Here is a 16,919-nt window from a genome sequence, read left to right on the forward strand (position 1 = left end):
CCCCAGCCCTGAAGAGAGGCTGAAAGTCCACCTCAACTTGAGCAGATAGTGACCTGGTCTCATTAACTTCCTTTGGGAGAGCTGTTCTCTTACTTCCCATTTAAACCATAGATCCTGAGGCACTGGGTGACTCAGTCCCTTAAGCGTCTGACATCAGCCCAGGTCATGATCTCACAGTTCGTGAGTTTGAGCCCTGCATCAGGCTCTGTGCTGACAGCTCAGAGCTGGAGCCTGCCTCGGATTATGTGTCTCCCTCTTTCTTTGCCCCTCTCCTGCTCATGCTCTGTCTCTCAGTCTCTCAAAAACAAATAAATGTTAAAAAAATTTCTTTTTTAATACAAAATAAACCATAGGTCTTATCCAGCATTTTCTACCTACCAGATTTGGCAAGGGGGAAAAAAAAAGAGATTAATTGCTTAGATCACAAAGCAGAGTTAGGCAGCTACCAGCTGGCCCCCAACATTCGCAACCAAGGCAAGAGTGTAACGGAGGCCCTGCACCAATACATCCAATATTTACAAAGTCAGAGTGACAAGATGCTAAATGAAATATGTCTTATCCTCCTCCCATGATAAACACATATTTACATTAACAGAATCAAAAAACATGTATAGGGTGCCTGGGTGACTCAGTCACTTAACATCCGACTTCAGCTCAGGTCATGATCTCATGGTTCATGAGTTCATGGGGCTCTCGCACAGAGCCAGCTTTGGATCCTCTGTCTTCCTCTATCTTTGCTCCTCCTCAGGTCACATGTAGGTGCATGCACTTCCTCTCTCTCTCTAAAATAAATAAACATTAAAAAAAAAACACCCCAATGTATAAAGCTGTGGCTATAGACGATAAAAGTTGACAGCATATCATAGGTGACTCCATTTAACATTTACTGCTCATGTCTGGGTGATTGATGATAGTTGGAGGAATAATAAAATAAAGACAAGTAGAATTCAGATTTATTAAATATTTTGTTAAATTATTTTTTGCCTTCATTTCAGCAAAATCCCTGACTTGTTAAAATCAGGATTTTTACTGAATTTGAGAAGAAGCAAGAAACTGGGTTCTAAGTGGGTGCTTTTCACTCTTGTGAAATACATTGTTACACAAGAACCCATGGTAGTCACGGTATCATACATTTCTGGTGGGAATGTAAAATGGTGCCACTGCTTCAGAAAACAGCCTGGCACTTCCTCAGAAAATTAAACATGGAGTTACCATATGACCCAGCAATTCCCCTCCTAGGTATATTCCACCCGAAAGAGTTTATTTATTTATTTTTTTCCAACGTTTATTTATTTTTGGGACAGAGAGAGACAGAGCATGAATGGGGAAGGGGCAGAGAGAGAGGGAGACACAGAATCGGAAACAGGATCGAGGCTCTGAGCCATCAGCCCAGAGCCTGACGCGGGGCTCGAACTCCCGGACCGCGAGATCGTGACCTGGCTGAAGTCGGACGCTTAACCGACTGCGCCACCCAGGCGCCCCTCACCCGAAAGAGTTTAAAACACATGTTCACACAAAAGTTTGTGCAAGAGTGTTCATAACAACATTATTCATAATAGCGCAACAGTGGGAAAAACCCAAGTATTTATCAACTGATGAATAGACAAACAGAATGAGCTATCTCTGTATGATGGAATATTATTCAGCCGTAAATAACAAGGGGTGAAGGGCGCCTGGGTGGCTCAGTCGGTTGGGCGTTCGACTTCGGCTCAGGTCATGATCTCATGGTCCGTGAGTTCGAGCCCCGTGTCGGGCTGTGCTGACAGCTCAGAGCCTGGAGCCTGTTTCAGATTCTGTGTCTCCCTCTCTCTCTGACCCTCCCCCGTTCATGCTCTGTCTCTCCCTGTCTCAAAAATAAATAAACGTTAAAACAAAATTTAAATAACAAGGGGTGAAATACTGCTACATGCTACAACATGGATGAACCTTGAACACATCATGTTAAGTAACAGGAGGTGATCACAAAGGACTATATACTGTATGATTCCATTTATATGAAATGGCCGGAGAATAGGCAAATCCAGAGACAGAAAAGTAGATTCATGGTTGCCAGGAACTAAGGTGAGGGAGGAACGGGGAGCAAATGTTCATGAATGTAGGGTTTCTTTTTGTGTGTTTGTTTCGTTTCCCCCCCCCCCCTTTTTTTTTATTGTTTTAAATGCTTCAAGTTTTTATTTAAATTCAAGTTAGTTAAAAGTACAGGGTTTCTTATTGGGGGTGATAAACATGTTCTGGAATTAGTTGGGATTATTGTACAACTTTGTGAATATACTATAAACCAAATTAATAGGTTGAATTTTAAACGGTTGAATTTTATGGTGTGTGAATACTATCTCGAAAAAGATTGCTATTAAAAAAGCCCACATGTGGGGCGCCTGGGTGGCGCAGTCGGTTAAGCGTCCGACTTCAGCCAGGTCACGATCTCGCGGTCCGTGAGTTCGAGCCCTGCGTCAGGCTCTGGGCTGATGGCTCAGAGCCTGGAGCCTGCTTCCGATTCTGTGTCTCCCTCTCTCTCTACCCCTCCCCCATTCATGCTGTCTCTCTCTGTCTTAAAAATAAATAAACATTGAAAAAAAAATGTTTAAAAAAAAAAGCCCACACGGGGTGCCTGGGTGGCTCAGTCGGTTAAGCGGCTGACTTCGGCTCAGGTCACGATCTCGCGGTCCGTGAGTTCAAGCCCCATGTCGGGCTCTGTGCTGACAGCTCAGAGCCTGGAGCCTGTTTCGGATTCTGTGTCTCCCTCTCTCTGACCCTCCCCCGTTCATGCTCTGTCTCTCTCTGTCTCAAAAATAAATAAACGTTAAAAAAAAAATTAAAAAAGAAAAAAAAAAGCCCACAAAATTTGGGGTGCCTGGGTGGCTCAGTCGGTTAAGTGACTGACTTTGGCTCAGGTCATGATTTCACGGTTCATGAGTTCAAGCCCCGCATCAGGCTCTGTGCTGACAGCTCAGAGCCTGGAGCCTGCTTTGGATTCTGTGAGTCCTTCTCTCTCTGTCCCTCCCCTGCTCATGCTCTGTCTCTCTCAAAAATAAATAAACATTAAAAAAAAAACCTCACAAATTTTTTTTTTTCAACGTTTATTTATTTTGGGGACAGAGAGAGACAGAGCATGAACGGGGGAGGGGCAGAGAGAGAGGGAGACACAGAATCAGAAACAGGCTCCAGGCTCCGAGCCATCAGCCCAGAGCCTGACACGGGGCTTGAACTCACGGACCGCGAGATCGTGACCTGGCTGAAGTCGGACGCTCAACCGACTGCGCCACTCAGGCGCCCCAACAAATTTTAAAAAGCTAGCTCGTTCCCTCCTTCATCCATTCAGTCTGTCAGTCAGACGTTTATTGAGCATCTATAAAGTGCTAGGTAGTGTTTTAAGTGCTGGGATCACCTGTATCAGTGAACAAAACAGACAAAATTCCCAGCCCTTGTGAAGGTGATAAATTAGAAGAGAGCACAAGCAGAAAATTTTAGTTCAAGTGTTAGAAAGAGGATCTGGAAGAAGTAAAATGTTTGCAAGTAAGTGTGTTGTCAAAAATTGGTGGGAAATTTCATAACAGAGTCTCTGTTGAGTCTCTGTTGGGCGCAGAAAAAAACAAAAACAAAAAACAAAAACAATCCTCCTAGCGTTCCTGAAAATTATAGTCATGTTCTCAGACTTCAGAAAGCATGGAAATCTCTGGAAAGTCTGAATAAGAATGGAGATTGCCCAGAATTCTGTCTGGTTCCTTAGGCCTCTACATTTAATTACACTTTTCATTACAGAGAATTTATTTAAAAATTTTTTTTAATGTTTATTTATTTTTGAGAGAGAGATAGAATGTGAGTAGGGGAGGCAAGGAGAGAGAGGGAGATGCAGAATCTGAAGCAGGCTCCAGGCTGCTCAGAGCTCAGATGCAGGGCTCAGAGCCTGATGCAGGGCTCAGACTCATAAATGGTGAGATCATGACCTGGGCTGAAGTTGGACTCTTAACCAACTGAGCCACCCAGGCGCCCTCATTATGGAGAATTTAAAACAAATACAAAGGTAGGCTAGAATGGGGAACACCCATCCAGCCCCAGTGACAACTCTGGAAGACCAACTGCAATAAGGGCTGAAGGGCCTTTCACCAAGGTTCTCAACCTCATCACAACGGACACTTTAGGCACTATAATTCTTTGCAGGGGTGTGGGGAGGTCCCAGGCACTGTAATGTGTTTATCACCATCCTGGCATCTACCCACTAGATAACCAGTGGCATCCCAACCCTCAGTCATGGAAATCAAAAATGTCTCCAGACGTTGTCATATGTCTCCTGGATGAAAAAAAAATCACTCTTGGTTAAGAACCATCACTTTATTTTTAAAATTAATGTATTACTATTTTCTTGATTGAAGTATAGTTGACACACAGTGTTACATTAGTTTCAGGTGTATGACATAGTGATTCAACAGTTTTATACATTATGCTGTGCTCACCACAAGTATAGCTCCCGCGTGTCACCAGGCATTGCTATTACAATACCATTGACTACATTTTCTATGCTGTACTTTTCATCCCCCTGACTTATTCCATAACTGGAAGTCTGTACCTCCCACTACCCTTCCTCCATTTTGCCCATCCCCCACCCCCTCAGCTCTGGCAACCATCAGTTTTTTTTCTGTACTTATGAGTTTGTTTCTGTTTTTTTTTTTTTTTTTTTTTTTTTTTTTTAGATTCCACATATAGGTGAAATCATATGGTATTTGTCTTTCTTTGTTTGACTTATTTCACTTAGCACAATACCCTCTACATCCATTCGTGTTGTCACAAATAGTAAGATCTCATTATTTTTTATGGTTGAGTAACATTTCATTGTGTATAACATCTTTTTAAAAATTTTTTAATGTTTATTTTATTTATTTTGAGAGAGAGAGTGAGCAAGCGAGCAGGAGAGAGGTAGAGAGGATCCCAAGCTGGCTCCACACTGTCAGCATAGAGCCCAATGTGGGGCTCGAACCCACAGACTGTGAGATCATGACCTGAGCCGAAATCAAGAGTCGGATGCTCAACCAACTGAATCCTCTAGGTGTCCCTATACCACATCTTATTTATTCATTCATCTCTCAGTGGACACCTAGGTTGTTTCCATATCTTTGCTACTGTAAATAATACTGCAGTAAATACAGGGTACATATTATATCTCTTCTAATGGGTCTTGTTTGTTTTCTTTGGATAAATATCTAGTAGTGGAATTATTGGATCACATAGTATTTCTAATTATTGAGGAGCCTCCATACTGTTTTCCACAGTGGCAACGCCAATTTAGATTCCTACCCAACACACACAAGGGAAGAACCATTGCTTTAGATGATATTCTAAGTCATGTTTTTTCTGACTCTTGGCCTGTCCCCAGTGGACTAGCCATCGGTTCTGTTACTTAGAAAACTACTGACTCTTTGGGCTGCAGACTGAGAACAAATTGTAGTTAATGATTCAGCATACTGGACACATAGTAAGGACCCTTTCTCTGAGGAGACTGATTGGAGTCAAGGTGCTGGTCCACCCTGTGTGGTCCACATTGCCTCCTGAACCCACAGTCATACTGAACATGGCACTACATCCACCATCCTACATTGGACACGAAGTTGAGAACCCTGCTTCTGATGCAGAAGCCTCCACTACATGCAAAACTTGTGACTTCTGCCAAAAGTTGGCCCCTTTATTTAACAGTGAAGGAATCCACAGGACAGGGGCATCGGCTCTACCCATTCTTGATGGATTGCCTACATTGGACCTTTGACTCTCGTTTTTTTTTGGCTTCCAACAGTGCTTCACCATTGTTACACTTTTTTAGGTTATGATGTTGCTGGTCCAGTCTCATTAGCTGACTCTAGGCATACCATTGTGGTGTTTGAAACCAGACTATCATGTATTTGGCTTTCTGGATCATTTGCAGCTTGACAGTGGTGCACCTTTTGTAACAAAGCCTGCAAAGCCACCCAACAAGGGACTGAGAGTCCAAGTATTCAATGAATCTATATGCTCTCTATCATCCACAGGCTTCTGGTATTGTTGAGCTTTGAAACACTCTCCTCGGAAATCAACTCACAAAGATTTCAGACTCTACCTCTCTCATCTCCTCCTTGTCTAAATACCTTAGTAAGGCAGTTTGGTCACTGTGATGTTTTTGTAGTATGTCAGCTTGGCTAGACTAAACCATATTTCTGAATTCCCATAGCTCAGTGTTGGCCTCCTCTGATGGCAGATTGGATACTCATCAATGTCATAGCATACCAGCCTTTGTGAGGGAAAAGCCATTCTGTTGAACCCAGGCATGGACTCCATTACCCACTATGGCCAAGCCATCTCATACATGGACTATTCCATGTACACTCTTCTCACTTGTACATGGGCCTATTGAGCACTGGCATCACCACCTGATTAAATTTGTGAAAATCTATCATCTGAATTTTGTGCAGGCCAAACATATAAGTTAAATGAAAATATGTTGGGGATCACCAGGTCTGCATCTTTTGAGCTTTGGATGGTGGTGGTTCTGGATGGTGGTAGCAAGAGATAGGGATTCCCCCAGGGATAGGGCATTGATTTTTGGTTGAGTATTTAAGGTAGAGGTGGGGAGGAGCAGTTCTAGAATCTTTCACTTGGCCTGTCCCTTCACAATAGGCTTTATTCTTTGGGTCAGGAAAGAAATGTGGGGATTTTACCAGCTGGGAAATATATCTGATGTGACTGGGGAAATAACCACAAGATTAGTTCAAGGTCTCACCTGGCCCACTGTGAGATGGACTTCAGCCAAAACTCTATCTGCTGATCTCCATAAGCTCTTTCCTTTCCATTGGATGATGGGGCACTTAGGTTTTCCAAAGATTAGGTTCAGATATGAGGCAATATCCACAATATGGCAGCTAGTGGGATGAGCACAGCTTTAAAAATGACCAGAATCTGATTCTTGGCCTCACTTTTTTCCAGTTTTTTTTGGGGGGGGGGTGGGGAGGGCAAGGGGAGGAGGAGAAGAGGCAAGGTTTTTAAGCTCTCTGAGCCTGTTTGCTTATCAGTAAGATGGAGCTAAAAATACTCATCAGATTGTTGTGAGGATATGGCAAGATCACTTACATCAAGTGTTTTAAGTGCTGCCTAGAATGTAGTCTAATGACCATGAATACCATTTACTTCTTTTTTTTAATGTGTTTTTAAGTTTATATTTTGAGAGAGAGAGAGTGAGAGAGCCGGAGAGGTAGAGATAGAGGGAGAGAGAGAGAATCCCAAGCAGGCTCTGCACTGTCAGTATGGAGCCTGATATGGGGCTCGAACTCACCAACTGTGAGATCATGACCTGAGCTGAAATCAAGAGCCAGACACTTTAACCAACTGAGCCACCCAGGCGCCCCCATTTACTTCTTTTGGAAGGAGAGTGCAAACCTGAGTTGTTATCATTCCTTCATCAATATTTTGATAACTTACATTCCATAGCATTTTGATTTTTCTAATTTAATTTCAAAGGTTTTACATCACTTAATTATTCATAATATTTCTTGAAAGTAGATTTGAGCTGGTACAAACTCCCCTTGAGATTTTAGATACTTAGACCCAGAGAATATAGAGGATTTGCTCCTTATTTTCACACAATGAGCCATACAATTTAACTTACATTTTGAAAATACATTTGTACTCCTATCCTAGAACTTAATTTAGCAAGTTATTTCTTTTAAAAGTTGGTGAGAGGGGCGCCTGGGTGGCTCAGTCGGTTAAGCGTCCGACTTCAGCTCAGGTCACAATCTCGCGGTCCGTGAGTTCGAGCCCCGCATCAGGCTCTGGGCTGATGGCTCAGAGCCTGGAGCCTGCTTCTGGTTCTGTGTCTCCCTCTCTCTCTGCCCCTTCCCCGTTCATGCTCTGTCTCTCTCTGTCTCAAAAATAAATAAGACGTTAAAAAAAAAATTAAAAATTAAAAAAAAAAGTTGGTGAGAGTGTAAGACATTTTGCTCCAACCAGAGCTACTAGGAGTATAAACTGGGAAAGCATGTCTGCAAGATTTAATACAACCAAGAAAAATACCAGTAACTTTAATGCAGCAGTTCATCGTCTAGAAATTCATGTATTTTGTCCTTTTTGTATCTTAAGTTACTTACATGGATCTTTCACTTTTAGCCTTTATTTTTCTCTAACATGAGCATTTAGGGCTATGATATCTAGACAGTGTTTGTTATATGGTAGCATTATCATTGTTTTTCATTTCTGCATCCTAAATGATTTCCACTTCTTCTTTGACACGTGAATATTGAGAAGTTACTTCATGAGGAGATGCCTGGCTGGCTTAGGGGGTAGAGTCTGTGACTTGACCTCAGGGTGGTGAGTTTGAGCCCCATGTTGAACATGGAGCATACTTAAAAATCAATAAAATAGAAGTTATTTCATGAATTTGCAAATATGGCGTTTTTCTACTTTTCTTTTGGTTAACACTTTCTAACTTAATTGAATTATGGTCAAGGAGTGACACCAATCCTTTGAGATTTGGTGAACAATGTTACGTGGGATCTTTTTTCGTAAAAGCTCGATGTGAAATTCAAAACAATGTGTGCTCCACAACTGTTGTTCCATTTTTGCCCCAAAGATAATGCCTTTGGCTGCCAAGTTTAGTCAATATAGTAACATCTTGATAAAAATATTACAGAAAGTGATGTGTAAAATATCCCATAGACAGTAGCATTGTGAATTCCTGCTTGTAGTTCTGCCCATTTTTTATTTATATACAGTATTTTATGCTATTCAGTTAGGTTCACAGAAGTTTGTATTTATTTCATGTTCTGGTGAATTAAACCTTTTATCATAATGGAGTGATCCTCTTTATCTCTAGTAATGCTTTTTTGCCTTAAATTCTATTTGGTCTGATAATAACATAGCCACATCTGCTTTCTTTTCCTTAGTTTGTCTAAATACATCCTTTTGCATTCCTTTACTATAAATCTTTTAAGTGAAAAATTTCAGTTATTTATATTATGTATATTCTATTATAATTTACATGATAATCAGTGACCCGTTTGGAATACTTTGGTCATCTTCTTTTGTGCTTTATATTTTGCCTTTTCTTCTAGTTCTATTCATCTTTGGCTTCTTTTGTACTGGTGAAATACTGTTATAGAATTCCTTTTTTTTTTTTTCCTTTGTACAAGTGTGGGATTTCTATTTCTAGTCTAATAATTTTTACCTTAGGTATTTTGACATTCACAATTAACTTATTAAAGTCCAAAATTAGTGAATAGCTTTACCATCCTTCACATCATGCAAGGATATTTGAATACACTAACCTCACATCCTCTCCCCCTTATTTTGTTGTTCATCTTGTTATTTTAAGCCTGGCAGGCATTTTTATTATGTTTTGCACCACAAGTGTTCTTCATTCTTTCCTTCGATCTTTTTTCTGGATTGCTTTCCATCTGTACTGCAGCTCTGTTGGAGGCAGACCCTCTACTTTGTTAGCTTGGAATGTCTTCACATTTTGCTTTCATTCTTCAAGGGTACTTTTATTGATTACAAAATCCCAAGTTGACAGTCTGTGAAAAAAAAAGCATTAACAGGGTGGCTCAATACCGCTATCTTTAGAAAGGACTGCTTACGAGGATGGCCCGCGGCTGGCATGTGGGCCCTTGGATTTCAGAAGTGTTCCCATCATTCCCTGACTGACAAGAATGGCTTACTGTGTCGAAACTGTACCATATGGTCTATGTTGAACATCTGCTCTCCTACTGGGAGTCTGGAATTTTGATCTGTGCTAGACAGAGGTGCCTACGTTCCCAGTTCCCAGTACAAATCTTACGCCCCGAGCCTCTAATGAGCTTCCCTGGTGGACAACATTTTACACATGTTGTCACAACTCTGCTGGAAGAATCGAGCGTGTCCTGTGTGACTCCCCTGGGAGAGGACTCTTGGAAGCTTGCACCTGGTTTCCTTTGGACTGTGCCCCACACACCATTTCCTTTTTTGTTGTTTTTTGTTTGTTTGCTTGTTTTTTGTTTTGCTTTATGTCTTTTTACTATAATGAATGAGTCCGACTATACGCTGAGTCCTGTGAGACCTCCTGGTGAATTGCTGAACCTGAAGGAGCCCTGACACACCGTCATTTCACCTCAGAACACTGGGTATATTCCATCATTTTCTGGCTTCCAATCTTGCTGGTGAGAAGTCAGCTGAAAGTCTAGATGCTATCCTGATACTCTCAGCTCAAGCACAGTGGCTGTCATACGGTGGGAACTCAAATACTTGCCCAAAAATGGTGAAGGAAGGGATTCTACAAGAAGAGGCCTTAGAATGTTAAATACCCAGAGACGTTCCTGTTCATCATAACTTGTGACCCAGGCTTCCTGAAGGATTACTCGGGCCTGGAATTGAAGCTTTCTCCAGGAAGAAAGATTCTTTACAATACATAAATAGGGGCACCTGGGTGGCTGAGTCGGTTAAGCGTCCAACTTTGGCTCAGGTCATGATCTCATGGTTCATGAGTCCAAGCCCCATGTCGTGCTCTGTGCTGACAGCTCAGAGCCTGGAGCTGCTTTGGATTCTGTGTCTCCCTCTCCCTCTGCCCCTCCCTGCTTGTGCTCTGTCTCTCTGCCTCTCAAAAATAAACAGTGAAAAAAAAATTTTTTTTAAATACAATACATCAATACATATATACATACAAAAAATTATTTTAGAGGAACTTGGGCAGCTCTGAGGCACCTGTGGGGTCTGCTGGACTCACAGGTCAATTGTGGGAGGCACAGGCTGAGAGCCTTAGAGGCTGAGGGTCAAGGATTCCTAAGATACCTGTGATGCAGCGAGTGGAGTTTAAGGGCCAACAGGTGGAAGAAGTTGGAGGTCCCTGCTTAGTTTTAGGTGAGAAAGAGCAAGTCTCTTGTTTGGAATGACTGGGAAGGAAGGTACAATAAATGCAAAATCTGCAGGACGGGGTCAAAAAGTGGGCCAAGTCGGTCTTGGAGAGAGGCTAGGAGGCTTGTGGAAGTAACCCCTTTCATTGCTTCCAAGGTCTCTTGCCCCAGTCCATCCTGAGGGAGGAAAGGAGTACCAGAAATGAGTACAGATTCCGAGAGCTTGTGTTCCAAAAGTGAGCTCAACATTATGTTGCATATGACTGCAATTCTCTGTAAACACTTTTAGTTGGTCTACTCCTGCTCTTCACCCTGCAAGATTTTTTTTTTTTAACCTAACCCAGACTTGCTCTCAGGGGTCCTAATTCCACCCCAAGGCATTTTTGACAACAACCAGAGGTTGGAAGAGTTATACCCTGGGGCAAGATTGTAAATGGCCCCTGATCAGGATGCAAAACAGCCATTTGCCAGATCAGACTGCGTACTGCATTCCTGATAGCCTGTTAAGCTCAACCAAGAAACATCTGGATACCTCTCAGGCAAAGCCGTGATAACCAACCACTGGGGCTACCCTTTGGTTGTGTTTACAGTTGTCTACTTGCCTTCTGCTAGGATATATCTGGTTTGTGCAGGAACCAGATGTGATTTAAAAGGGGGTATGATAGGCACCTCCACCTGCACATTCTTTCATCTTTATGGGTGACGCTAATTTATTAGGCCAATCCCCCCTGGGATGGAATATGGTTTTTGACATACTATTTTGGTCGGGGAGGCAGTTTCAGAGGCTTCCACTTGACTTTTCCCCCTACAGTGGTTCTTCCCCACAGGCTGAGGACCATATGGGGTTATTCTGATTGGGAAACATGTCCATTCCAGTGATCTATTTGTGGATCAGGGAAATGAGCATCCGGTGGATCTATGGGCACAGTGGGTCCACTATGACTTGGCCTGGCCCAGCCATGTATGAGCTGGGCTCCATAATGATGATACTTCAGGTCTCTGCTTCTCAGTGTTAACTCATCCTGTGTCCGACAGGCCTTGAAATATCTGGTTATTCTCCTTTCTTCTGAGGTCCCTTTAGAGGTCCATTTGGAGAGGGACCATCACTACCATATACATTTGCCATGACATTGTAGGATCCTTCCTTATGCAGCTCAGCCTCCCTTCAGTCAGAGGTCTGATGGGCAACTGATCATAATTTTTTACTGGGATGGCTGCCTTGAGCCTTTATCATCCATCTGATTCCCTTTAGTTGTATAAATTAAGCTATATCTTGCCCCCTAGGAATACTATGTTCTAATACCATCTCCATAATTCTCTATGGGAACAGACTCCTCTGGCTGCTGTGAATTACAACTGTTCTTGTCATGTATTATAGTAATCTTACCCACCTTGCTGCTGGCAGTGGCGTGCCATCACTGGCCTCTATTATTTTGAGATTCTGTCATCCTCATCAGAATTAGAAGCGTACTTCTTTCTGCACGGGCATCTCCCATCAGCCCTGGCCTAGAGAGGAGCAGCCACTGGACTTTTTACCCATGCTGGTGGCCATATTCACTAGCACATTCCTTATCATTTGGGAAAAATAGAATGTTCTTCAGGTCATCCTGTGGACCACAGCCGCCTGGTGGGTTTTCTGTCCTCAGTAGCCTGTCTACACCAGCATGCCCACTTCTCTGGGTCTTTTGATCCCTTCACCCACTATTTGCCATGGCAGTGCTGGCAGTTCTGTTTCATTTAGTGCAAGCCATTGCTTTTTCTAAGCTTCCATGAGCCAACCAAGTAGAGCATTAATACCACTGCCTGCTCCTTGCCAGGGTGTTACATCCTGTACCACATAGCAGTGCTCCCAATTCAATCCACTCTCCTTCATCCAACTTCATGGTTTGCCTCCCTTGATGCAACACAAGGAGAATCCAGTCCCATGTCAATTCTCCAACTCCTGCTGGACTCACTGGCCATGTCCTGCAGTTCCACTGGTGTTCGATTCCTTCTCCCACTTGGTAGGCCTGCTGTCTTCCCGCTGTGGCCAAGAGGACTGCAGTGTGGTTGCTCCAGCTGGGAGGGATCAAGACAAGGTAAGGCCTGGCTGACGGGTTTAGCGGGCAAAGAAACAATGAGCTACTTTTTCAGATTGGGCACTTTATTACTTATATAGAGAGTGAAAGTGTGAGCAGTCAGAAGTGCCAGATCCCTATGGCCCTTGTGCAGGGTGACACCAAAACAAAAGAGGCCAGATGACAGCAATGTGGATGATGGATGGCACTGTGCCAGATTGCGGCTAAGGATGCGTGATGTGGCAAGAGCGGTGGTAGGCAGAATTTGAAGGTGGCCTCCAAGATTCCCACCCCCTGCCATAATGTCCTGTCTAATCCTCACCCCTTGAATGTTGGTGCCAACTCTATAAACTATAGCCAGCGTTTTATAGTCTGTGGTGGTCCTCATAGGAGGGTGAGACCTAAAGCCCCATGCCTCTCTGGAACCAGGGAGGCAGATGATAAACTGTCTCATGACAGCTCCTCAGAAGACTGCCTATCTTGCCATAGTTTAGGGGGTTAGAAGGTGTTCCTCCACGACATGCATCAGACTTCAGTTTAGCCTTGCCTACGTGGACTACGTGGAGACATGCAAGGTTGCTGGGGCACGATAGTGGAGATGTTTTACCTCACCACCTCTGGACCTCCATATATCATGGCTAAGTATTCTTTTTAGGGGCTCCTGGCTGGCTCAGTCAGGGAGCATGCAACTCTTGATCTTGGGGTTCTGAGTTTGAGCCCCACACTGGGTGTAGAGGTTACTCAAAAAACAAAATAAAAAAAAGAGAAATATAAACCACGCCATCAAATACTATAGTTAGTTGTACTGATAAGAGCTTAGACCAAATCCTTTTTCCTTACTTTAGGCAACAATGAGTGAGAATGACCACCTCTGTAACTCCTCGTAGGACAACCAGGCTGACTTACAAGAAGATGGATTGCAACCAGGCTTCCCTTCCAGGCCCAGGCCAATTTAACATGTCATTAATTTCAGTGCCAGAAGAGGTGTTGGTTATTACACATACCCTGACTTGACTGGTCAGCAGAAAGTGCAGGCAATGTGATCATCCATCACCACTGACACTGGATAGTTCAGACTGTTTATGAGTGGCAGGTGATTATATACCTGATATTAACTGTGAACAGTATTATTCACTTGGGGCAAAGGTATATTAGCTATCGTAGCCCAGCCCAACCTCAATACTGTGTCCTGCCCATGGTTACTTAGATTCTGCTAATAGAAGGTTTGAGTCATCTCAGCAGCAGCATTTTACTTATGTGAGGTCAAGGTCTAATTCTTGCAAGACCGGGGGGTTGGGCGGGGCACCTAGGTGGCAGGTTGGGTGTCCTCCAGCTCAGGTCATGATCTCATGGTTCAAGAGCTCAAACCCCACATCAGGCTCTCTGCTGTCAGTGCAAAGCCCACTTCAGAACCTCTGTCCCCCTCTCTCTGCCCCTTTCCCTTGCTCTCTCCAAAAAATAATAAATAAATGTTAAAAAAAAAAATAAAGACTGGGGGTTGGGATTAGCCATGTAAAGGAAATTTAAGTACCAGAAAGAACCTATAAGAGAGAATACTTTCTAGAAGAATACTTCCCAAGTGTTCAAAGAAGGAACTCTCAAGCATCTATCAGCAGGGTCAAGAGGGTGAGACAGATTCAGCAATCCCAGGGAAGTGTGTGTGTGTGTGTGTGTGTGTGTGTGTGTGTGTGTGTGTGTATTTAGGTGGAAGAGGGAGATCAGCAATAATAAGATAAGCCTAAGTAGAACCATAAGTGTCCTGAAAATTAATTTTTTTGATGTGTTGGGCAAAGATTCTCTATTTTATAACTTAAGGTGTCCACTAGAATGGGTGTCCTGCAGTTAGGGCACAGGCAGTGGGGACCATGTGGTACAAAGGTTACTCCAAGATGACAGAACAAACCAGGTGTTCTGCGGGCAGGAACCAAGAGGTCTAAGGTATTCCTTCCCACCAGCCCAGGTGGTTGCTCTCCTTTCATGGTCACGGGATTGGTATATCCAGCAATCCATTGGCTACTGTCCACGAATCAATAAAGATATAGCAAGGTACATTTTGGAGGGTTTACTCAGGACAAGCATGCCTGATTCCAACTCTGTTCACTGGGAAGAGTTCTCTTTTTCGTGCAAAGTTTTAAACAGCTGTTTTCTGTGGCTGCACAGCTGCAGGGGCCAAGCACATTCCACTGGTCTTTAACTTGGCTGATCCATCTGTGAACCAGGCCCAGGCATCCTCAGAGACCTTGGTGGACTAGTGCCCCCAAGAAGCTGGAGGTGCTGGCCCAAACCTTCCCTCTGGGATTGCCGCATCTGTGGATGTCTGGCCACATTTTTATGCAGCAACCTGACTCGTTTGATGCCTAGAGGCTCTAGTCAGCAGAGCAGTTAGTCACTGACTTTTATAGTTTCAAAGGCTTACTGGGACTAACTGGTCAGAGGGGGAGGGCAGGGTGGACAGCCCACAGGAAGGTGGTCAGAAGCACTCCTGCCTGTGTCAGCTCTTCCGTCAGTGCGGTGGTCTCTTCCCCATGTCCTGCACTACCTCACCCACACCACCAGCCTGGGCTGGGGCGCCTGATGGGTCCCGCATGGGTACTGCTCCCCCTGGCCCTGTCTTCACTGTAGCGTTTTCCCCACAGGGCTTCTTACCATCAAGAGAAGTTCTACACACGCTTGAAACGCTGCGTGTCCCCACACCATTGAGGGTGCATGACCCGGGGTGAAATTGTGCCCGTGGGCCAAGGTCATTCTTGGAAGGGGACTCAGCACTGAGCTACCAGCAGTTAAAACCCTGGCAGCTTGAGGAATGACCACCTTGGTCCTCATGGGGGATTTGGGGAGGCACCCACAGGTCTACTCTGCACCCTAAAGTCATTGTGTTCACACTGCCACTACAGCTGAGACTCCAGTAGGCGGTCACACCATTCTGGGAAGCTGTCTGCTTCTAGGAGATATGGCATGTGGTAACATCAGGGAATTTCGTGATTTGGGCCTACTGCCCACATTTTTTTGTCATAAAATAGTATCCCATGGCCAAATAATTTGTGAGACACCACTGTAATTGAATAAGCGTTTGTAAATCTATGAACAGCAGTGTTGACAGAAGTGCCGTGGGCACGTAGGCAAATCCACACCCAGAATATGTTTGCGTTCCCTTGCCTTCATTCCCCACCACCATTTGCCTTTTACACTCACCAAACGGGAGGTAAATGCAGATGCGGTAAAAATCGTTAGTCCTGCCTCTTTCAAATCTTTATGGAACTCATTTCTGCACTGTTCCACAAGCACAGAATTCTTAGGTATTATCTTGGCTCTAGGAGGCCTGTTCAAGGAAGGAATTTGGCCATTCTTACCATAATAGACCTATTCCTCTGGTAAGGGAAGGAAGGCTGGCAAAATAACCACACGGTGTGTCTGGGATCCCACTTGACCTTCTGTGAGATGGACTCTGGCCAACACTTATCCTCATACTGACCTCTAATCCTCTCTCCAAAGAATCACAGTATTCCAGGGATTAGGCCCAGATAAGCACCCGTATCTACAAATGTGGCTTTCAGGAAAATGAGCACAGACTGAGATTAAAGCACCTGATTCCTGATCCTCTCTTTTGCTAGGCGTATATTGGGCAAAATCCTTAAACTCCCTGAGCCTGTTTGCTCATCCATAAATTAAAGCCAAAAATATTCTTCTGATTGTTTCTTGTTTGTGCTGATGTGATAAGATTACACACCAAGTGCTTTACACGCTGCCTAGAATACAGCCTAACATCCGTCAATACTATCGGCTTCTACTTCTTCTGGAAAATGTAAAGAAGAATAGAAATATGTATGACTATCAGTATTTTAATAGCTCACTTTATGCATTTTAATTATTTCTCATTTATTTCCAATTTTTGTTGTTTCTTAACAACATAGAATCTAGGGATAGAAATTTAGGACTAGGTCAATCATCAGGTTGAATGGATATTCTTATATGACTAGACTGGATACTAAGGCCCAGAGAATCAGATGATTTGATCCTTATTTTCAAA

The 16,919-nt window shown here is 43.6% G+C and overlaps 1 protein-coding gene and 1 long non-coding RNA gene across 2 annotated transcripts in view; one reads left to right on the forward strand and one right to left on the reverse strand.

Moving 5' to 3' along the window:
• The window catches only part of CHCHD5 (coiled-coil-helix-coiled-coil-helix domain containing 5), a 44,350-nt gene that overhangs the window by 18,567 nt on the left and 8,864 nt on the right, over nucleotides 1–16,919 (forward strand). The gene's annotated exons all lie outside the window — the stretch shown is intronic.
• The window catches only part of LOC121044457 (uncharacterized), a 32,838-nt gene continuing 26,540 nt past the window's right edge, over nucleotides 10,622–16,919 (reverse strand). The window contains exon 6 of the long non-coding RNA XR_005797317.1: nucleotides 10,622–12,893. This is a non-coding gene — a long non-coding RNA (uncharacterized LOC121044457). The remainder of the gene's footprint in view (nucleotides 12,894–16,919) is intronic.

This window comes from Herpailurus yagouaroundi, unplaced genomic scaffold (assembly GCF_014898765.1).
Source record: "Herpailurus yagouaroundi ecotype Mexico unplaced genomic scaffold, PumYag 188, whole genome shotgun sequence".
In the NCBI taxonomy this organism is placed as follows: Eukaryota; Metazoa; Chordata; class Mammalia; order Carnivora; family Felidae; genus Herpailurus; species Herpailurus yagouaroundi.